This window comes from Halyomorpha halys, unplaced genomic scaffold (genome assembly GCF_000696795.3).
Source record: "Halyomorpha halys isolate HHAL.00 unplaced genomic scaffold, Hhal_1.1 Scaffold2780.1, whole genome shotgun sequence".
Classification (NCBI taxonomy): domain Eukaryota; kingdom Metazoa; phylum Arthropoda; class Insecta; order Hemiptera; family Pentatomidae; genus Halyomorpha; species Halyomorpha halys.
Window position 1 is genome coordinate 24,227 of NW_027107534.1, and position 23,797 is coordinate 48,023.

Sequence of the window (23,797 nt, forward strand, 5' to 3'; positions counted from 1 at the left end):
TTTAAATAGAAAGGTTTTTGACTTAAATAAAGATATTGACCTGGGCAAAACAGCCTGCAAGGAGAAAACAATTAATGTGAGAGGAAATTTATGTTGAAGAGGTCCCTCAGGATGGAAGGAAGGGCCGAAACGTAGGACAAATAAATAAATATATAGTGTTGAGACTATTTTGGATATTAAATTAATTAATTGATAAGTCTTAATTTTTGTTATAATTGTTGTATAATTTGATCGTTATTTCTAGTGAAAAGAATTATTAATTTAGTAAACTGAATTCGTTTTCATTCATTGTTGATTATTCTATCGGATATATTCGGTAATATGTTTTATAATGCATTAAATATCACTTTGGCGCTTTTTATAGACGCTAAATATTTCTTGATTAAACTATCTTAAGTCTCCTCTTCCTGTTTGAAGCAAATATTTCAAAAGTGATATAGAACCGTTGCTCCCTGGGGTCTTAGTGGACCGAGTCCGGGCGGAAAAGGTTGCTTTTTTTATGTTATTATCTCCTCTTGTGAGATTGTGACATGTCGTACATCGACCAACCTATTCGCTATAATTATGTTTTTGAAAGTTGATATAAGTAAGATTACCTCGGATGACGTGAGTAGCGGGTTTCACACCGTTTTTCAATTTCATGTATCCGTAAAATCAAATTGTTTAAGGAAAATTGACAAATTTTGGAATAAATAAAACTAGACAATAAAAGTTTTTAAAATTAAACTGCATAACAACTAAACTACACACGTAATACAATTTTATATCAAAATCATAAAAAAATAAATAAACTAAAATCTTAACTCTTGAGTTGGAAATTACATATACACCTACTAAGGTGGAGTATAACAGATATCAAACATCTTTTATTCATTTGTTTAAAAATTAATTAACATTGTAAGTAATGTTTTAATTAATTTATGTTATTTTATAATATGTACATTTTAGTGTTTAATAATTATTTAAAATAATAATTTAAAATAAAAAACTGTTTTTTTAATGATGAGCAAGACACTATGAGAATTATGAAGTCTTGTGAGGTCACCACAATATAGTTGTTTTATCATTGACTGAATGTGTGTATAAGTATCATCTCGACGTAGTTCTCACACAACAGAACTTGTCTTAAACCTTTGATGGGCAGTTTACATAAGGATTTGGAATATTTAAGATTATTATTATGTTTTTTTTCCATATTATTCATAAATCAGTAGCTTAATACTAATTACATTAAATATGCCATTAGGCGAGGGGGTTGTTTATCCTATTATCACTTTTTCTAATTTAAAAAAAAATTCTGAGTTGTAATTCGAATTTTTGTTCAAAGGAGATGGAAAATTAGCGACATGAGATCTTCTTAAGCACGCTTTCATAGAATAACCGTCATCATCACAAAGCCAGTCTAATAAAGGTGATGTGCTACAGTTACAACCAGCAGCTCCTGTTCACAACCTGAGAGCCCTAATTCCACGTTAGGCATTTCATTTACGATTTCTGACTACACTAACAAGTTGAATTGGTAGGCTGCAGATCAACATCCTGAGTAATAGGATTTTTTAACTGGTTTTTATAAATAACATATCGCTACTCCGGAAGTATAATTGCAGAACTTTAAACTTTTTTGAAATTAACTTTATTGTAAATCGACGTAAAAGCACTAACTAAATTCCTGCCTGAGCGAATTTTTAAATACAATGATGTCGACTTATAAATACCTCGTAAATGCATTTGTAGTCTATAAACACAATAAAGTTAATTTTACTATGTTATCAGTTACGTCATTATATATCCGGATCAATGATCTGATGTTCAATAACTTTTTTTAAGGTGATTTACAACACCTACATCTAATAATTGTTATTAATAATTTCAATTTGATGTCTTGGATATTTAATAATCCAATTATTTCAAGTGGATTTTTGAGGATTATGAATATGATTAGGAAATATTGTAACAATTTTTATTCTTAAATTATTCTTTGCGTTAGAATTTATTGCATTTATATATTTTTATCACTGAAAAAGTATAATTTTTCAACAGAGTTGGGCAAAAATTATTCGATTGACAAGGGACGAATACTTTTTTATTCGATTGACGAGAGACGAATACATTTTTGTTCGAAAAAAAAAATACGACTAAGCCATCCCAATACTTTTTTATTCGAATATTTAAAATACTATTTCAATCGAATAAAAAATTAGTCAAATACATATTATTTGAATAACAATCTCTTATTCACCATATATTTCTAATGTATGAAGGTCACATTTCACATATTAAGACGACAACAAAACCAAAATGCTATCGATTTTAAGATCCCTTATCGATATCAGAAAAGTAAATCGATAGTATTTTCAGATTCTACATATCCAAAAACATAAAAATGGACCCTTATATGTTAGAAATCAAGAAAGTTAAAATAAATCGATATGCGATAATTAAATCGATAGTATTTTCATATTCTACATACCACAAAACATAAAAATGGACCCTTATATGTTAGAAATCAGAAAAGTTAAAATTAATCTATACGCGATCATAAAAAATATCTATGTATAGCTGTGAGACAAAAAAAAAATCGTCTTTATACGAATAAAAACGTATTCGGATAGTTAATCATTTCATTTTTTTCCAAATAAGGGATTATTTTTCTATGAAATGGACGAATAAAAATGTATTCGGATGGTTAATCTTATGTTTTTGTACGAATAATTGATTATTCGTGTAGAATAATGACAAATGAAAAAGTATTTGGATGGTTAATCATATGTTTTTGTATGAATAATTGATTATCCGAATAGAAAATTCAGGAATAAAAAAGTATTCGCCTCTCGTTATTCGAATAATATTTGCCCAACTCTGGTTTTCAATGAATATTGTTTATTGATATAAAATAAAATCAAACATAACATTTAGGTAACTAATTTTAGCTGCCCATACATTTTTTTTCAATGTTTTAATACTACGTTATAACATTTTTTTTTTTCAGTTCTTAATAAAAGTAATTTCCCTTTGCGCTAAGCAGTTGAATTTTCATAATTCTTTCCTACACGCAAATAATTTATAATTACATCAAAAAAATTAATGCTCATATTACTGCTTATAAAAAGTACAGAAGTAAAATAAAATCAATACATTTTAATTGAGCTTAATAATTCCCAAACCAGTTTGAAAGCCAAACTCGATTTTCAAGTTTTATCTTTTTTATTCATTTACAGTTTTGGTCCAAGATTATCATGAGGTAAATATGATGTGCAGTATCGTAAATATTTACGAAAAATGAGATTTAAGTTACAGCCTTATGCTTATTATCTCCTATCCTGAAAATCTTTCATTATAAAGCAGTTCTCTATTTATTTGATTTTTGTTATACAGGTTAGTCTACAAAACAAAATTTTACAAAAATCAATATAAGTTTACTAATAGGAACCTTTTATAATTCTAATTCATGTTTGCTCAAAAGTTTAATTGTATTGCTTCAGCTCTGAATGTGGCTAACGTAACTAGGCTGAAATGATAGATTTTAATGAAAATAACTAGTTATATGTTATTTTGGTTTGCCATATTGTTTTTATAATGAACCATGGCAATATTGAATCTCTAAATAAAAAAAAGTCTATCCAATTCGGCTAACCGAGTTTTTCTTAATTGAGACATTTACGCTACACTGACAAAAAGAATCTAACACGATTTTTTTTCATTTCCTCCTGTTTCCTAGATAAGAAATAAGCATACTTAAATGCGTAACTTTTATTACAAATTCAAATTAGTATTTGGGTTTAAGAGAGCGACTCGTTTTGTTCTGCTTCTGGTACAACTCATGGAAGTTCTGTAGGATTCTAGCTGTATCCTACTAGCATTAGATAAAAACCAACAGCCATGATATCTGTTATGAAATACGTTTTATCGAAGAAATATCTTGGTAAAATTCTTCCTATGTTCATCACTTATAGGTCCATAACAAAAAAGCACGTTGGTTGCAACAAAATGAGTTTATCTTGGCCACCGACCTGTACAAAAATTACATATTTATGAAAATGGAACGAAAATTGTAATCTGCATATAAATAAGACAGATTTCTACGGCATGAATGAGAACAAATTTTCAATTTCACTGTCTAATGTTATAAATAAATTGTTACTATCTTAATTTTTTCAGAAGGTAAAAATGACCAATATAGTTATACTTGACTATGACAATACCTTATTTCTTTTTTAGTGTAAAATGAGTTAATTGTGGTTGTTAGTAAAACTACTTTGAATATTATTTAAAAGAACCCATAGAATGTATCACAATGAATCAGTTTCCCGATGTATTAATACAAATAATGCGGGACAAGTTAAATTTTGAATATCCATTTTCTTAATTGTTAAACTATAATAGTGTTAGTACTGTACACTTTTTGAATAAAACTTGATTTTAAGTTTGGTAAATATTTGAAATTATCTCTGCAAACGATAAAAATACTTTCAATTAGGAATTATCCATCAAATGTGATATATCTATTTCTGAAAATCTTATTCTAAATCTAAATTTTTTACCAGCTATGGTTATTGTATATCAGAATTTCCAATAAAAACTTTAACACATACTAAAGAGATGCTTCCATTTTGGTTTAAAAATAACCTTCTAAAAGTGGATATATTGACATTTAATAGAAAACTTCTAAAGTGTTTTGATATCACTATTTCTCAGTTCATCTCCTTTGCCTCGAAACTGATAAAGTTGGTTTTAAATAGATTTCTACTGAACTTCCTTAAATAAAAAACTGAAGTAAAGTTCAATATTTTTTTTAAAAAATGTATAGAGTACTGTATATATACACCAGCTTAACGATTTTTTTTTAACTGCCGTTTAAATTATTGGAGAAAGTTTATAATATTTTAAGTACATCGAGTAAGTATTGCGATTGCTTATGACGTAGAGTAATGAGATGGAAGTGTGGAAAAAGGAACCTAGTCCACCCAAAGGAAGAATAGTAATTTTCAGGATAAAATATGGACACTAGTGTTTAGCGTTTTTCCTCGTTACGTAAAATTTATTAATTTGCATAGCGAGTGTGCCTATCTCGGGGCTAATGGTCTGGATCTTAAGCAGACTCTGCAAATGCCTTCTAATATCAAAGATCCATGAATGTTTCAGGGGTGAAATTAAATCTACGTATTTATATGAGTCACTAATTATATTAAGTTTAATTTTGCTATTGATTTCAAATAATGCTGGTCACTTTAATTGGGAGAAAAAGAAGGGATTCGGAAGTATAAAAGTACTAATTAATAAACTGTAAGAAACCTTTCATATTCCCCCATTAATGTTCTGATGGCTAATTTTCTTATGATCAGGGTCCAAAAACACTGTAAAATTAATAAATTATTACTCAGTTATAATTTTATTAACGATCAGATTATATACCGATTACTAAGATATATACAACTTACAGTGATAAAGACTACAAAGATATTTTTTTTAAAAAAAAGCTTATTATATATTCAAAGAGAATAAAACACTTAAAGTCAAATAGTAATATCAGAAAGGCAACCGACGTGGAGACATGCTACAGAGGAAGCTAGATTATATTATGAAGAATAAGGTAAAATACCATAGGTAACTTAAATATACACGATTGGACTTGGGATTTATTATGATAAATAACCTAGGGCAAGTTTTTGGTTAAAAAAAAAAAAATGTTGAAGGGTTATGATGAAAGGTAGTTATGTAGTACAATTGTATTATAATGATAATTATAAAAATGAATTACAATGTAGTGTAAGTCAATAACGCAACTTTCAGGTGGAATTTTTTTTTTTTATTTTAGCTCTCAACATTTGCTATATCTTTTGATGGTATATTTTTAATAATTGTAATGAAAAAATAAAAATTAACATGTCTAAAACATATTTCTGGCGCCTCCTCTTATGAAATCTATTATGTTATTGTTAGACTAGCTAGAAGATGGGCGTGGTAGAAAATTACAGTCACGAGATGCTTTCATCGTAATGAGGTGCAAGTAGTGAGGCGGAAGATGGATTGCTCTTGATGATGACGTCAAGCCTCAACAAATGAAATTTAATAGCAAATAATTGGATTGAACGCTCATTATCATTAACAATGGACTACACAGCATGCTCCAGCGCACATGATATTAAAAAATCGTAATAATTTTCCAGCCTTATTATTATAATTTTTTATTATTTCGCTTCTGGAGCCCCCAAAGAAATATAATTGACCTTACTTTATCATAATTACACATTTATAAATAAAGTAAATGTATAAAACAGCATTTAAAAATATATAAGGAATAAATAAAATTTCCCTATTAATTGTATTTATGTAGAGTAATTTTCAGTATTTTTTTAAAAATATTTAGTACATTTATTTTAAGTTCAAAAATCCCATTCATCATTGTTAATTTAGTTTATTAACTAAAGATTCAATACAATGTTGGACACTAAACCTGATTAACCTGAAAATTATTGACATACTAAAAAAAAATATTAATAGACGTTATAAAAAATTTGTTAACATATCATCGGTCTTCTGTAAAAAAAGACGAGTTTGACAATTTAAGTATTTTATATTTTAATAGTTTCTATTTTTTAATTGATGATCATTATTAATAAGTTTAGTTGTGTAAAAAAACAATCAATTATGTTGTAGATTAAAAAGAAAAAAAACAATTTTCTATACCAGGTCAAGTGCAAAGTATATTTTTCAAAAAAATGTTTGACCCCCTATTTTTCCATTACACCAACGGTTTTTACAAAATAAACCTTTTAAAATTAGTTATGCATTAGCTATGGCACAGTACACATCGATCTCTTGAAGGCTAACTTATACCGCGGTATAGTAACATTCATTAAATATTTTGCTTAATTGAATTATGAATTCCACATACTGTGCAATTCTCTCAAGACATCTGAAAACCTTATTAACTGTTAATCCGGACTGAATATTAGTCCAGTTTTACAAATTTCTATCAATAGAGTCGAAAGGAGAGACTCTAAAAAATTAGATATTTTTGGATTTATTTTCACTAATACTAATTAATTTTACCTTGTAAAAACAATTAGTATAATAAAATTCTTTAAAAAATATGAACATTTTGTTAGCATTTCAACAAAATAAAATTTTTCCATTTTACAAAACACTAACGATATGGATAAAAAAAATCCAGAATTTTTTAAATTATTTAATTTTGTGATTTACGAGAAAAAAAAACCAGCATATTGTTTACATCTCTTTCCAAGTAAAAGGTTATGTATGAAGATTACAGAGAAAAACAAGGTAGATCTATTGTCAAAAAAGAGTAACAATGGTTTCTAATAGATCTTTAAATAGTGAAGTCGACGGATAAAGTCAAAATAGAAGAAAAATGATTACGCATACAGAGTAAATAATAGACTGATTTGAAAGTAAAATTTTCTTTCCTTTAAATGAATTTTAACACTTGGGAAAATGTGATATATCTCAGTTTCCTCCCGTGGTTTTCATATTAAAGAATGTACAGAAAAACAAAACAAAAAGAAAAAAGTCAATTGACTTATCTGGAAAATGTAAATTTAAGTCACTATGATATGATAATGTTGCAGACTTAAACCCGCATGGAATAGTAATTTTTCAAATGTTATTGGAGTTCTATCAGTGGGTAGATTCTCCACATGTTTTTATCATGTCACTATGTCACCAACAGCAAATTTACTTGTTGTATATATGTGTATACAGTTGTAAATAACAATAAATAAATTATTTTTAAAAAAATACTGTCTATCAAATGCCAGTTGAATACGTTGGAAGAGAGGAAAAATCATCAAATGATTTGAGGAAAGCGCTGATCTCATATAGTTGAGTCCAGTTGTAGGCCGGTGATTAATGGGGGCTGTAGGGAATGATCAGTGCTTCCACTCCAGCTTAGTAGGCGGCCAGCGTATCTTTCCACTCCGTCCGATCTCTAATGGATTCGATCCATGGATTAGTTTGCTTTCACGGGGTGAGTGGAAAGGAATGGTCGGAATCTCTGTCGGGCTGGAATAGGGGTCCAGTGATCTCAGAAATGGATAGCCTCACAAGAATCAATGTTCTAATATCGATTGATCCACCACTAAGTCGTTTATCTCTTTTTATGAATTAATAATAAATTGTAGTTGGGAGTATAATGGTTTATCTTATAGCTTGGTCACTGGAAGATAAGTCCTCTTTGGGTGATTTATCTGTCATTAACACTAAATATACGACGATAAGACGAGGATCGGATCTATTAAAATGAAATTGTGAATAATTTACTAGAACATTAAACTAGTTTAATAGTCTTTCAGAACTGACTATTTGAATATTTAAGAAAAGAAAATATCGCTGCTTTGGTTTGATAGTTGTACACCTTAAATATTTTATTATATATATTTTTTTATTTCGATTTATTCTAAAGACAGAATCGTAGACTGATATTTCTTTTTAACAAGTATGGTAACTTTTGAATAGTCATTGGATAACAGAAGAGAAGAAAAACACTCGTTATGGTGTAATATTTGGTAATTGTTCAATACGAAAGTAGCCACCTCCCAAACGCAGTAAACGTATGTTTGGTCTTCTTTCCTTGATTATATGGTCGGTTAGCATTGACCATCTGTGTTAATCATCTCTTAATAATGAAATGGTGTCAAATTAAATATTTAAGGCCATTACCCTTTATGACCTATAAAGAGGCCTAATGCTGTTTGGCGAAGAAAACGAAAATAAGACGAAGTAGCTACTGGTTAGACATAGTTTGAGAGACGGCCTGAATTTCGCATGACTCAAGAAAACTCAGTAAACAATACATGGATGCGCAGAAATTAAGAAATATCATGAAAATCTAAAGTAAATATAATAATACCCTAAAATATAAATATAAACAACCCAAAATACGAATATTAAACTTCATGAATATGGATATTTTAAATAGAAATGTCCTTTATATTAGAGTTTTTCCTAAAATAAAACTGCTATAATAACAATTAATTCGTAAAACATTTCACCTTCAAGTTATGGTCAGATGGAGTGCAATACCAGCTGATGGAGTGCAATATCAGCTGATGGAGGACGATATCAGCTGATTGAGTTCTATATGGTTAGAACCTCTCACTCCTGCTGGAAACATACATAAAGAAGGTTCTCCGACAGTAAAGTTTATTATTGAAGTCGCCATCAAGTGCCCCTATTCCTTTGTTTTATTATCTTTTTGATCCGGAACAGTCTTAAGCCACACTCACAAACTTAAAAAAAAATCGCATAGCTGAACATTAGCTACCCACTGGCTATACTATATATACATATGCGTGCTTAACTCTAGAGATTACCAATAACACCAATAAAACATTTAATAGCTTTTTTTTTTTTTTTTAATTTTTTGTCACTAACATAAAGTTGATCCAATTTCGGGGTTTTAACTTTCACAAATGTTTGAACATAGTTAACTCTCACTTTGATCGAATCTGTACGTTACAGTAGTATGTTTTTATTAGTGTTTTTAATATTTCTATGAAAAAATATTATAGATATTCTAAATTGAATTTCAGTTTATGTTAAAAATCCCTTATTTCCCCATCATAATACTCACAAACCAAGAGTGTATGTAAAGGATATAGAGAGTGCCACAGGGAGGGGAGATAAAAGGTAGAGGAGAGACATCATTAATATATAGTGTCACCAGCTCCTCCGTTATTGGCCCTCCTGCGGTGGGAGAAAACAGTGCTATTATGAGCCCCCCATGTGCTATGGACATCTCAAGCATGTACATACCAATGTATATAATTAGTTTTAGTTAGGACAGTACTATTATAGTAAATATTACTTTAAAATTTGCTAGACCCATAAGTGTGAATTACTTTCTTCAATATAATTTTACCTGAAAATTTTATAAACAGAACTAGATAAAATTCTTTAAGGTTTATTACTAATAATTCAGGAAGTATTAAACATAACTAGAATATTATTATGAATCACTTTGTGGTGCACTTAACGAGCTTGAATTTGGACTCTAGTAGAATTCTGCAAGTTAAATAATACTGCAGGTACTGTTTTTCTCAAAACAGTGAATTAATTAATTTATTTTTTAAAATTTATTCTGGAGAACATCGTTGAAACTGCTACTATTATGAAGATAATAAGTATTACCGCTTTATGATGTATTAAATAGGATTCTATTTGTTAAATAGCTCCTGAGATATCATTTTTTTTTCAAGATAAGACGAATTTGATTTTGAATGTTGCATGGCGTCAAATTCGTGTAAAAATATTTTTAGGCTGCGCTGAAGGGAATAATAATTTCCTTATTTTAATTATATTACACGAAATAATGAGTTAGCCTATTATTTATCAACTTGTTTTAAAGCAAAATATTGATATTTGATAAACTATTACTCCGAAAATATTGAACACGCCGTTAAACTATCTCAAGTCTTCTCTTTCCGTTTTAAGCAAATATTTCAAAAGTTATATAGGATCGTTGTTCCCTTGGGTCTTAGTGGGGCGTGTCTGGGCGGGAAGGATTGCCAGTAAAGTTTATATAGTAGATTTCATGTATTATATATAAATGAAGTATTAGTTGTAAATTAATGTTTTGTTGTTTTTGTAGTTTGATAATAACCAGATCCTCAGAAAACGGACCTTTGATTAAAACCTACCGCTTTAAACATAAATAATTGCTCCTTGGAAGTCTTAGTGGGGCGAGTACGGTCGGAAAGGATGGTTTTTTCTTCTGTGGTATGTCTTTTGTGGTATTGTGAAATGTACATCGAACAACCTATACATCGACAATGATTATTGACGAGTTGTTGGGAGTGCTAGAGGAAGAGCGGTTCCCTGCCATTGGTTACGTTGACGATCTGGCTGCAATGGTATTCCCAAATAGCGAAGCAACAGCAACAAGAACCTGGTTGGAGAATAGTGCGAGAGAAAAAAGTTGCCTTCAGGGGATTCAGACCTTAAAACTCAAAACTATATAAGAAAACTGTACATTAATCATTAAAGTTGTAAATTGATTAATTAGCAGTAGTTTGATGATGGATATGTAACATCGAACTGCTGCTGCACACCTGTATTGCTGTATATGCAGGGGAAGGTGGAGATAAATAAATAAATAAAAATACTCGCTATAATTGTCTGTTTCAGAAGTCAAATAATTAAGGTTACCACTGAACGCGGGAGTTGTGGGTTTAATGCCGTGATGTTTTAACTATCTTAAACTCTTTTATTCTCGTTTTAAGCAAATATTTTAAAAGTGATATAGGACCGCCGCTCCCTGGGGGTTTAGTGTTGCAAATCCAACCGGGAAGGATTACCATAAATATAAATATTTACTATTTATATTGTAATATTTTTCTCTTTTTTCATGAACTTTGTTATTGGCAAGTGTTAAAATAAACATTAGTTATTTGTACATGTAAAATAAAAGTCATTGTTGTTTTGTATTCCATTTAAACACCAATTGGTATTTCTTATGACTATATTAGAAAGGAAAATTCAATGTTTGTTTTTTGAAAACTACTACAATATAACAATTAAAAAAAAAGTAAGTAAGGTAAGTAAGAGGCAGAAAGGACAATTCAAAACGAAAGTTTCTATTTTCCTAAAATGTCAGATAGCATCTTTATACACCCTTGTTTTAATTAGATAACCATCCTAAGCATATTGACCGAAATTCAATAAATATGAAATCCATATCTAAACCGTTCATTACCTCGTTTTCTATCTCAAATCGTGTAACGTCACTTCAAGTGAATAAGCAAATAAATCATGCTAAGTAAATAAAGTAAAAATGTGAGTAGGTGACAGTAAATGGAAGGTAGTGGAAGCAATTAGGGGACGGTGGGATTGAGAATTTAGCCCGACGTGAGTCCATTTGCATGTTTATCTAAGGGATGGGGTTGCCGTGTAGCGATCGGCCTTCTCCAAACACTAACAGCTTCTGCTCCTACCTCTTGCTCCAATATATCTTATGTAAATCTAATACCTTAGCCTCATTATCCCAGCCCTTATGGGCAAAGTTATCCCGATTCGGTAATCGCATTTCAGTTCCAAAGTCTCACCTCGGTTCAACCTCTCTCTGGATATAGCATCTTGGTAAGTCCCATCTTATATATCCTTAAGGAATAATTGCCTTTGAAGAGAGATTACTTTAATGGCATTAGTTTTTAATAAGTAACATGTTTGTGTCACGGTCAATAGTCAATTTTTTTTTTTTTCTTGAAGGAATATCTGATCGTTTTAGCAGTTTATTGCCTCCTTCCCTAAGCCTGTTCTGTTTTATTTTCTTATCATTTCTCCTCGATGGTTTTTTGTTTCAGTAGTAAACCTAAGCATATTTTTCGTTGTTGACCTTAGTGTTTTAAATATATTGTTACAAACCATGTTCGTATAACACTTATTTGTTACGTTATCCTATCACAAATGTTAGTTTTTTTTTCTACTATTTATTTATTCTAATATTTTTATAAAATATTTAGTGTTGTTCCTTTTTATTTATATCAGAGAATAAAACCCTGAGGTCATCAACACCTTTTTTCGAAAACTCGTTTGAAGAAAATTTATTACACAATAAAATTACTTATTTAAAAGAAATCAGTGTTAAGATATGTTGTTCAGACGAATTTGCTAAAATTTGACAATCAACTTTTTTAAAAAAGAAGGTACCGATGTCATAGAATTTTATATAACTTTTCACAAGAGAGGGGTAACATCCTCTTTGCGTTACTTTCTGCACACCCCGTTATGATTGGACGACCACGACAAAACAAAATGACTACTGTTGTATCTTTTCTTTATGACACCCTTCCTCGTCATTTCTGATATACGAGGGAAGGACAGGAGTTACCTAGAGATAACCAACCTATTTAAACGGCATTGGGGGCAAAGTTTCCATTTCTTGAAACCACAGCGAGTCGATCCTCCATTCCTAGGCCGGATTCGAACCAGCACTTCTACGGTCGATAGGCAGCTAAATAGGTTAATAACTAGCCAAGTTAATATAACGAAAGATATTCATAAGTTATTTTTTGACCAAGAATTTTTTTTCCTATGATTGTATTCAACATTTAATAGAAATAATTTAAAAAATGATCTTTCTTAAAAAACACCTTTGATGTTATTTCATCTGCACCAACAGTTTTATAATTAATAATTATTACTTATCGTGGCGTTAAGATCCATTCAGAAATGTATAAAAGATTATCACAAAATAAGATTAGTTGCAGCGCTTACGGGAGGTTTATTTCGAGCCTTTGTTATGAGAAAAATTAAATTCCAGGTTGGAGGTGCTGAATGCTCCTCCAGAAGCAGCCAGTCGGAATTACAACAGAACGTGAGGATCCATATTACTTCCACCTCCGCAACTCTCAAGCTCCTCAGCTGCTAAATCCCGTCTTTATTTTATATTAAGCGATGGTTCTGGGTAAATTTTATTATTCAATATTGTTCATGAAGCGTCGCCAAAATGCGAACATGTCTGAGATTCTGAATTTTTTTTAATTTCATCCCGTAGGTATTCTAGATTGTATAAAGGATACACTCAGCTAAGAAAAAAAAATGAACCTTAGTTGTAGTTGTTTTGTGAGAAATGTAATCATTTCTATTTTAATTTAATTTTCCTTAGGTATAGTGCCACTATTTCGACTAACAAATCAGTTTTTTTTATATCGATATTGAAAAATGTTAGAAAAACATGTGAAGTTTCTTCAACTATAGGACGTTTCAGTTTGTAAATTAATTAATAAAAAATAAAATAAAACTACTTTTTTTAACTGTCCATAATTTGATTGGCACAGATCCAGGAATTAAAGTGGATAGAAAAAATATTTATCTAAATTTTGAAGCAATGTTTGTATGGATTTTCCCTTCTTCAGTCAAGAACTGTCTAATAATATCTTTCCAGGTACATTATGGATTTTACCAATGTTACTTCTCTAGGGGTTTCCAGGTAGAAGTCTTATATCCTTGTCCAGTAGGTAGATTAAATCTTTTAATCGATGAATATTCTTTCATTCATACGAAAATATACTTAGCTATTCTGATCTTTCCGCGTTAAATTCGGACATGATCTATTTCAACAAAGATCTAGCAATAGTTAATATTAAGAAATATATATAAATAATATATAATATTTATATATTAAAATATATATATGAGTGATTTTTTAAATGTAAAATATAGGAGGTGTTTTGAAAGAAGACAGCTGCTATCAATAAATGATTATTTTAGTTCATCGTATGCAATGAATATGAAAAAATATTTTTATTGGATCGTATTTCTCTTCCAGTACTGGGTGCTGTAAAAAAGAGAGTTGCAAGCGATAGACGTCACAAACAAAAGATACCCTTTTCCGAAAGGGGTCAAAGATGTGTTATAAAATATGTGTTTTTTTTTCCTTTTGTTTAAAAGCTGGATATTTAAATTGATTATTAATAATAAAATTCGTGATGACAAAATTAATTTAAGAAAATTATATCTGCTTCAGGAAAAGAAAAGTTGCAGCTACAGCCTCGGAATGATGGTCTATAAAACATATATCAAGAATTTTTCATTGGCTTCAACAATAATTTTACAATCACTTTAATTCACCTAACAATAAGTAATAGTTATAATTTATCTCTATATTACTTCTTTGTTTTAAGTATTAGGTTTAGTTTTAACAAGAATTTATATTATTTATCTTTTAAATTCTTTATTATTTACTGAAACTTGAACTATGAAACATATTGTAAGGGACGTTATTATAATCGCACAAAATTTTGGATTCGAAATACAAGGCTCAAATATAATGAATGCGTAGTGTTGCAATTGTTTTTTAAAAATTTATTTTAACCACTTATTGGTTACCATAAATATTGGTTAAATTAAATTTTAAAAAAATAATTGGAATACTACACATCCATCATAATGCACATGCTCCCGCGCTGTAAAAGTCATATTAAAACATATCTTTTATTGAAGAATTTTTCATCATTTTGCATTACTTTCCACGACTTCATATGTCACATATTATTTTTTCTAAAATCTTTGATTACAGTATATATTAATTCTATGTTACAACTCTTATTTCCGGATATTTGTTTTTAATCTGGCAAAATAATTTTTCTTATTCCCTTAATTTAGTTTTCAAATACATTTATAGCTCAAATATATCTGAGTTTTTTTGTTATATATAAATTCGAGATAGTTAATTATTTTAAATATACAAAATTAAAGGTATTTCAGAAGAAGATTTTTTGAAAAATCCGTATTTAAGCCTTGCCAGACTATCACAATGAGGATAAGAACTACCTTAGTAGCTATTTGATAAAAACACTCAATTGTACGATGACATATTGAGTTTAATCAAAATCATTAGAGCAGCTTTTGAGGAAAATGTAAATATGTGAAAAATTGATTCCATTAAGTAGCTCGATTTTTATCGAAACTGCTTCTGACACGCCCGAGACTCAGAACGAGAAATATTGTTCAAAAACTATTATTAATTTTCTGAAAACTGTTTAAATTTATTTTAGTTAATCAGTCAATTGAGAGGGTCATTAAAAAAAAAAGAAGAAAACAATGTATAGCTACAGTTAATAATTTATCAATATAAGGTCTGATACGTTCCAGGATTAATTTCAACTCAAGGTGGGATAGTAAGTAAAAGTTGTGCAATGCGCGCACCACATCAGATTTGTTTATAATAGTACAATTTTTTTCACACAAATAATTTTTTTTTCAACGAAAAAAAAACACATTTTTAAAATGTGAAAAACGATAAAAACATTTTTATCCCAGCTTAATAATTTTTTGTTAATTTTTACAAACCCTGTTATATAAGACCGTGTTTTTTTTTTCTGGAGAAATTTTAGCCAAACATTAATTAATTGGAGAGATTGAAGTAAAATATTTTAGCTGATTAACAGTTTTCATTTTCTGGTCTGTTTATGTATATTTGATACTAAAGATTTATTTTTCCTGTCATTTCTATACTCAATTTTTAATATTTTATATATTAATTCGTGGCTTCATATATCTCCCATCTGTTTTTTTTTTCTGAATAATGTTGCTTGTTGACCATTACTTTTTACTTCTAAAGAGAAAGGATTCAGACGTAAAGTGGGTCAGGGAAATGAGGTAAGAGTCCTTTAAAGACTGAGAGTGGAAAGAGGGAGTAGGGTTGTGACACTATTTCTGTTAAGTAAAGACAGAGGAGGCTGACTGTAATTCGGTGCTGTTTAGTGGAAACCCGTGTCCCCATTTTCTCGAGTCCCGGGAAGACAAGTTACCCCCTATAGGAGACCAGCCTTTACACTTACTGGATAATAAACCCGCTCAAAAGTTAGATGAACCAAACCACACGGATCTGTATGACTGACTTGACTTTGTAAGTTGCGTAAACCCTTGATGAATGTAAGGCTAAGTCCCAAGTTCCTCTCGGCTCTCAACTTGAACGAACACAAAACTTTTTACCCCTAGAGACATTCCTCACTGGACTGGTTTAATTTAGTCTGCCGTATTTTAAGCGCCTCAGGGGTTGGGCCTGCATTTTAAGCTGTAATCAGTAGTCCCGTTTTATAAGGGCTTGGGGAGTCCGTTGAAGTAGAGTGACTTTTACTTGATTCCAGTTCAGTGTCTTAAGGAAATGGTTAGTTCGGTGTTATTTGTATAGTTAATTTATTTAATGAATTTCAAAAGAGCTTTAGCAGTGTATGTGTTTCTTCGTCTTTGTTTAATATTCTTGATTTGTCTCAATTGGAATATTTTTATTATAGCTATTACATTTTTAAGCCACATAATTGCAAGGATAAGATTGATCGCTGAATGTGAGTGATTAATAAATGTATTTCCTATGGATGTATGCTTGTGTTGATGGTATGTACATAATGGATATTGTAAAGAAATTATGATTCATATTTTATGAGTCTATGAATTTTAAGAGTGTTGTGATTTTCTGAGCTTACAAAAGAACCCATTGCTCTAAAACAACATAGTTATATTTTTGTACATAAGCCTATTTCATCAGAAATGTTAAACCCGGTAATGAGTTTCATGGTAAATGAAAAAAAAAAGAAAAAAAAAACAAACTCTTATATATACTTTCATCATATATTAAGTAGAATTATTATTTTAACGAAAAAAATATCTTTCAGAAGGGATTACTTACGTTTCGAATGTTTTTTAAATGAAATTTAACAATCAGTAATCAGACTCAATTTTTGTTTACCGCAAGCGATTACTGTGTAAAAAATTTGATCAAGATCCTAATTTCTAACTTAAATTGAATTTGATAATGATGATGAATAAATTGAATCGGATGTTGATTATTTTTTTCTTTTATTAATTAACGGCATTTCTTCCTGGCTTTGACTTAAATTTTTTGACAAGTAAATAAATGAAAATTAGGTGATATATCAAGCAGTTACTAGATGGGTAGTTGTAGTGATAATAACATGTTAAGATTTTCGTTCAGACATTTCCTCTTCTTGATAAAATTGTTTTAAAATGTTTCTTCAAATTTAGATATCGTCAAGTTAGCGAAGTATAGCAGATTCAAGATTAGACGGTGATAGTTTTCTGGCTGTATTTCCTGTTATCAATACTTTTTTTCCTTCTCTTTCTCATGCTAAAGCTATAAAAACAAACTCATGCGATGCTTAAAGTGCGTTCTTACTAGATTACATCAACCCGAAGTAGACGCCGTGAAGAAGTAGTGATTACCCGTCTCAGAATAGTACATACCCGATTGACACACCTCATAACAGGAGAGGCCCCTGTTCGAAATGTAATAGTAATCTGAACGTCAAACACATTTCTGAAGAATGTCATCACTAAACATTAACTCTGAACCAGTTAGGGATACCAACAAATGTTTCAATGACGTTGAGAAACGACGAATCCTTAATAGAAAGAGTCATTAAATTCATCCATCAGACTAACTTAATAACCAGCCTTTAATTATTACAATTATCTATTTATCTTGCCTTATTTTTAAAATTAGAACAGTTACTTATCTGATTTTCATCATCCTTTCCACTGCCGTAACGATTATTAAACAAATTATAATTGCCTAGCTAGATAATATTTCAAATCTCAGAGAAATTTCCACTGGTGTGGATCAGTACACCATACCAAAGGTATGACTATGGAACAACTAAGCCTTACCAAAAGCAACAACCAACGGGTGTTGATGACCGGGCTGTTAAACGCCCTTTCAAAACTAACAAACAAATATATCCAGTAAATACATGATAATATAGGATATTAATTATTCAAGTTAATAAAAGTCTCTTTAAAATATAACGCAATCTTGTTTTATAATTTTGTTATAGTAAAACTAGTTACCTAAAAAACAGATAAGTATTTATTTTTAGTATTTAAATGCATCACTGTCTTATAAACTTAACGGACTTAGCCACATCTGGGTTGACATATAAACTTCAAGACCAAGGTATAGTAATTTTTTTGTCACTATTTTTCCAATAATGTATACAATTTTTGTAATATAAATATATCTGGAATTGGCCTTTAGTAATATAAGTGTTCTTAAGTAACTCAACGAAGAACGGTGGGTAGGCTCATTAGAGAACCGTCTCATGTTACCCGTTAAGAACCTGAGATATTTTGATTCGCCAAACTCTGCTAATTAATGGCTAGTCGGAAAAAGTTTCATTCCAAATTAAACTCTTGCTGTAACCATAAGTATCACCTGTACTGGCTCACTTCACTTCATGACATGAATTTAGATGTAATTTGCCCCGCTGTCTTATTACTCCTTTCAGATCCGTTTATTTAAGTTCTTTACCCATACTTTTAATTAATTATGCTTCTTCTGATCCTTTTCAATAAAAAATAAGTATGGTTTAAAGAAATATTTATACAGAGGTAACCAACGACCCCCAGAGGGAAAAAATTGGTTTGATATCAAGAAAATACTTCAGGTAAATGTAACTAATAAAAAAAAGGAATGTTTAAATGTTTTCTTAATAATGCGAGATAAAAACAAATGTTTCGAACAAAGAATAACTAAAATATCCTGAATTTAATTATTAATAAGAAAATCTGTTAATGTATGCACATTACACAACTTTCACTTACTAACCTACTGAAGTTCCTAAGTTTTGTGTAGATTGTGGGTTCGTGGTGAAGTTGTTGCTAGTTTTATTATTTTTTGCATAAAAAATCTGAATATCAGGGAAGGCGAAATTAAAAAAAAAAAATCTGTTACAGATAAAAGTTGTATTTACGGTTTCTTGAAGAGGTAATAACCGGTTAATATTTTGTCACTGCTAAGAATACAACAGTAGAAAAAAGATAAGGAAGCCGGAATAAAAAATATAAGATATAAATAAGATTCTTAAATATTTCATATTTATTCATTGTTTATTATGATAAACAATGAAAACTTTTTAGTTAGAATAAACAAAATTAAGGGTACTTTAGGGAAAGAATTTTTAAAAATTCGTCATTTAAGCCCTATCAGACTATTTCATAAGGATAAGACCTAACTGATACTAGAAATCATTTAATTGTACATTGATATACCTATTATATTCAAAATCGTTAGATATGTTTTCGAAAAAATTGAAAACAAAATGTGAATAATCTTATATTCTATTAAGTGTAATTTTAGGCAGGTTGATTTTTTCAAATCATCGTTGCTGTCACATCCCGGATATATAATCTCTTTAAGTATTTAATTTCAGTTTCGTAGGAATTTTTTGAACTTTCTGTTCACAAACACACACACACACACACACACACACACACACACACACACACAAACACACACACACACACACACGTACACACAGACAGACCGCTGATTATTTGGATTGGAAAACAGGTATTCACATCGACAACTGGAATTCGATAGTTTGCACTATCAAAAAAACTTCCCCTTAACATGTATTCTATAGATAGGCAATTAAAGTAAAAATGTACATTTTACAAAACAAATTCTTATTTCAACAATGTCATACACAGTACTGGACGAGGAACGAACCGGAAAGTCCTATTGTAAAAGGGTACAGACCACAAATGAGATTCATAAAAGGCTATATTGAGGCTTTGGAGGCTCAAAAACCCCTCGCATTGTATAATAACCGCCAAAAAAAAAATGGGAGGGAATGAATGAAAAAAGTTGAGAACCCCAAAAGATATTTCTTTGACAATTCAATTCTAATTTAAAACCCTATAATTCAATTCCAAGGTACGGAAAACATTAAAAAGGTTTTCTTTGAGAGATGAAATTTACCACTATGTTTTTTGACATTGTTCTATCTTCAAAAACATCTTTTAGCTCATTCAATCTAACAGGGGGCGCTGGAAGTAGAAATCTATATATGTGTCACTATATAGAAACTATTCCATTTTTGATACGGTGGAATAGTATAACAACTCTTAGGAATAGTAGTAGAGGAGATATGAGGAAAAAGAGGGTGTTTGGTGGAATTATTTATCCTTATAAATCTAAACCTATAAAATGAGTTTTTAAGCCTTCATCTTAATTTTGTTTTTTTCAAAAATCTTTAAAAAAATTTTGTGGGTAATTAGTTAACATACAATTTTAACTTTAATTATATTATTTCAAAATTGTTTGAGACAAGGTAATATTTATTAAATAAATCTATTTTATATCCAAATCCGTCTCAACACTTTATTTATTCATTAGTCCAACGTTTCGGCCTTTCTAGCCATCTTCAGGGACATCTTCAATACAAAAATCCTTCTCACATTAATTTATAATTTCTATTTGCAGGCTATTCTGCCCAGGTCATTTTATTTATTTAAAGTTCTTATAGAAAGAATAAATGTTAATGTTTTTAAATTTTAAATAAAGAGGTTTTGAACTTTAAATAAAGAAAATGACCTGGGCAGAATAGTCTGCAAATAGAAATTATAAATTAATGTGAGAAGGATTTTTGTATTGAAGATGTCCCTGAAGATGGCTAGAAAGGCCGAAACGTTGGACTAATGAATAAATAAAGTGTTGAGACGGATTTGGATATAAAATTGATTTATTTAATAAATACAATTTTAAGCTAAAAAAGATTATGTTATTAATTCTTACAAAATGAAGAAAAATAACAATAACAAATTTCGAAGCGTAATTAGAAGTTTTAAATTTGGTTATAAATAAGTTAGCTAATTTTTAAAATTGACAATAATGAACTTCATTGCCATGAAAAATATTTTATGGGTCTCGGTTTGCAGATAACTGAGAATAAAACCGAGCATAAGTATTTCATTTGTGATTTACGCCTTGGGAACTAATCTAAGGGGAAGTAAGAAGTTTGGTATTAGAACAGTCTTATTTGAAGAATCATAACCCATGAAATAAGAATTTTGCCCATACATTTTTTAGGACTGACTTATTAATTTTACGCACATTATGATCCTTTTTTTTCTTAACCAACCATGTCCTTGGTCTAAATGCGGCACGCCACGTTATTATAAACGCACGTTAATTTTTATTATATTGTCAAATTTACAATATGAGCAAATCCTACTAATTAGTACTTAGATGATATTAATTAGTAATTGGCATTGATTTATAATTAATCAATGCCAATCAAGAAAAACAAAATTACTGGCCAAAGATAAAGAGTTTTAAGAAAAACTACAACTGATATTTCCATTGAGTACTATTTTTGAAACAAAAGAATTTTAGTAAGGAGATTCGGATGTAGATAGAATTTGGCAGAAATCATTTCATGAGCAATTTTATTACATTTTTAATTGCACTGTAATTACTCTAAGATGGTCAACCGTTAAATGGTCTAAAACATAAAAAATTAGTGGTTTTTAAAAACAATTACACTGAAGTAGTTGTAAGACACAATTAAACTGAAGAAATTGTAAGACACAATTACTCTGAAGTAATTATTGGACACAATTACACTGAAGTAATTATTGGACACAATTACACTGAAGTAATTGTAAGGCAATTACAATTACTATAAGTGTGTCAAATTACAATAATTCCATACAAATAGTGTGATTGTAATTTTCAGTTATAACTACTTTTTAATGCTAACTAACTAATTTTTGATATTTCGTAATTTAAATTACATTAACATATAATTTAATGTGAATTCAGTTAATTTGATTGAATTTCTTTTGAGAATAATTCCTAAAAGTTACGATGATTCGATACGCAACCGAGCGACATTAAAATCGATTTTATTTTCAGCATTTTCGAAAACATACAGGTAAGCTTAATATGCATAATAATCTTCAGGTCAGCGCATAGTCTTAAACTGAATATCTTTCTAATATTTTGGAGCCATTGTAAAATAGATTTGTTTCCGTTTTAGTGGTTATGCATTTGTCAAAATATTTAATATTGCTTGTTGTACAATTGCTTTGTAGGGGAAAACAATTACATAAGAATGTAATTAATAATTGTAATTACTTTGGTTCACCATGTTGTAATAGTGGCACCTCAATTAAAGTAGTCCACTAAGTAATTGTAAGTAATTTATAATAATTACCACTGCGTGGAATAGTAATAATTGTTACTCTGATCATATTTAATAAGTGCGTAATATTCTAAAGTTTTGACAACAAATGCAGTCCAGCAAAAATTGAATAAATATTTGAAAGTAATATAATCTGGACATTTAGTTAAAGAAATTATTTGCAATAGGTCAGCTTTATTTTTCTTAACACTTAACTAAGAATTAGAAATGAATTCTTGAGATGAAGTATGTTCCATTTTTTCCGGAGATAGCACATATAATTTAATGAGTTTCCTCTCCAGCTATATCTGTTTAATTTGTCAGCAATCCTCTGACTGAACGAGCCCGAAAGGTATTTTCAGAAAAAAATAGGGGATCATTCAGCTGAAAAATCGTCCTGCTTCTAGGAAGCTAAGACTCAAAATAGAGGGAGTAAATAGGAAGTTAAGATTTATAGCTCTCTTAGCAGGGCGGGGGAGAGTTACAACCTTCACAAACCCGTATCCAAAGAATGAGTTACCTTGAGCTACTTATTATTATAGACCTAGAGTCGTTTGTGGATTAGTACATTTCATCTGTTACATAACTGAATATGTTTTCGTTGTCCGGAAAAAAAAAAAAAAAGGAAATGTTTTTTGGTTCATCAGAACAAATTTGTAGTTGTTGAGTATATCATTAATGCTTCAGTTATCAACAATTTAAAAATGTATTCGGAAGTATAGACAAAAAAAATAATGAAACAACCCTCAAATTTTATATTTATTGAATATATGAGTTTTACATTCCACAAAGGCATATTAATTGCGTTTTTCTTTAATAATAGTAAACCCTTTTATTTTTTACTTGATGTACCCGATATTGTATCATTGTACTGCAGATTGTGGTTGATACTGGCTCTGTGATACATCTACTAGCATTTGAACATTCTGTAAGAGTACAACAGTGGAGATATGAAACCCAGTATACGCTACTATCTTTTAAATAACAAGTTAAAATAAAATAAAATCTTTCATTTCATGTTCCACTCCTAAGAATAACGTATTTAAAGCTCAAAGAAGCTAAGCTAGAATGTAATAACCGTTAATATTCATGACTTATTGTTAGAGGAGAATCAAATACTTGTTGAAACCAGAGTGACACCCATATTAAAATAAAATTATAAAACATGCATCCTTATCCACAAATCCTTATCCCATTCCTTTATTCCTTCCAATCCAACTAATGCAATCCAATCCACCTCGGTAATAATTTCGACTCGCCCTTTCCATGTTACATTTTCAGCTGTATACTGTCCTCCTGGTAATAACCTTTCTTATAACCTTCTTGATTCCTTATTCCGAACCTTCGGACCG

General features: G+C 29.8%; 1 protein-coding gene and 1 long non-coding RNA gene across 2 annotated transcripts in view; one reads left to right on the forward strand and one right to left on the reverse strand.

Moving 5' to 3' along the window:
* Positions 1-6,085, forward strand: part of LOC136795409 (uncharacterized) — a 10,205-nt gene extending 4,120 nt beyond the window's left edge. The window contains exons 2-3 of the long non-coding RNA XR_010842993.1: positions 1,328-1,519; positions 5,941-6,085. This is a non-coding gene — a long non-coding RNA (uncharacterized lncRNA). The remainder of the gene's footprint in view (positions 1-1,327; positions 1,520-5,940) is intronic.
* Positions 1-23,797, reverse strand: part of LOC106691702 (uncharacterized) — a gene marked incomplete at both ends in the record, with an annotated part of 79,380 nt that overhangs the window by 4,832 nt on the left and 50,751 nt on the right.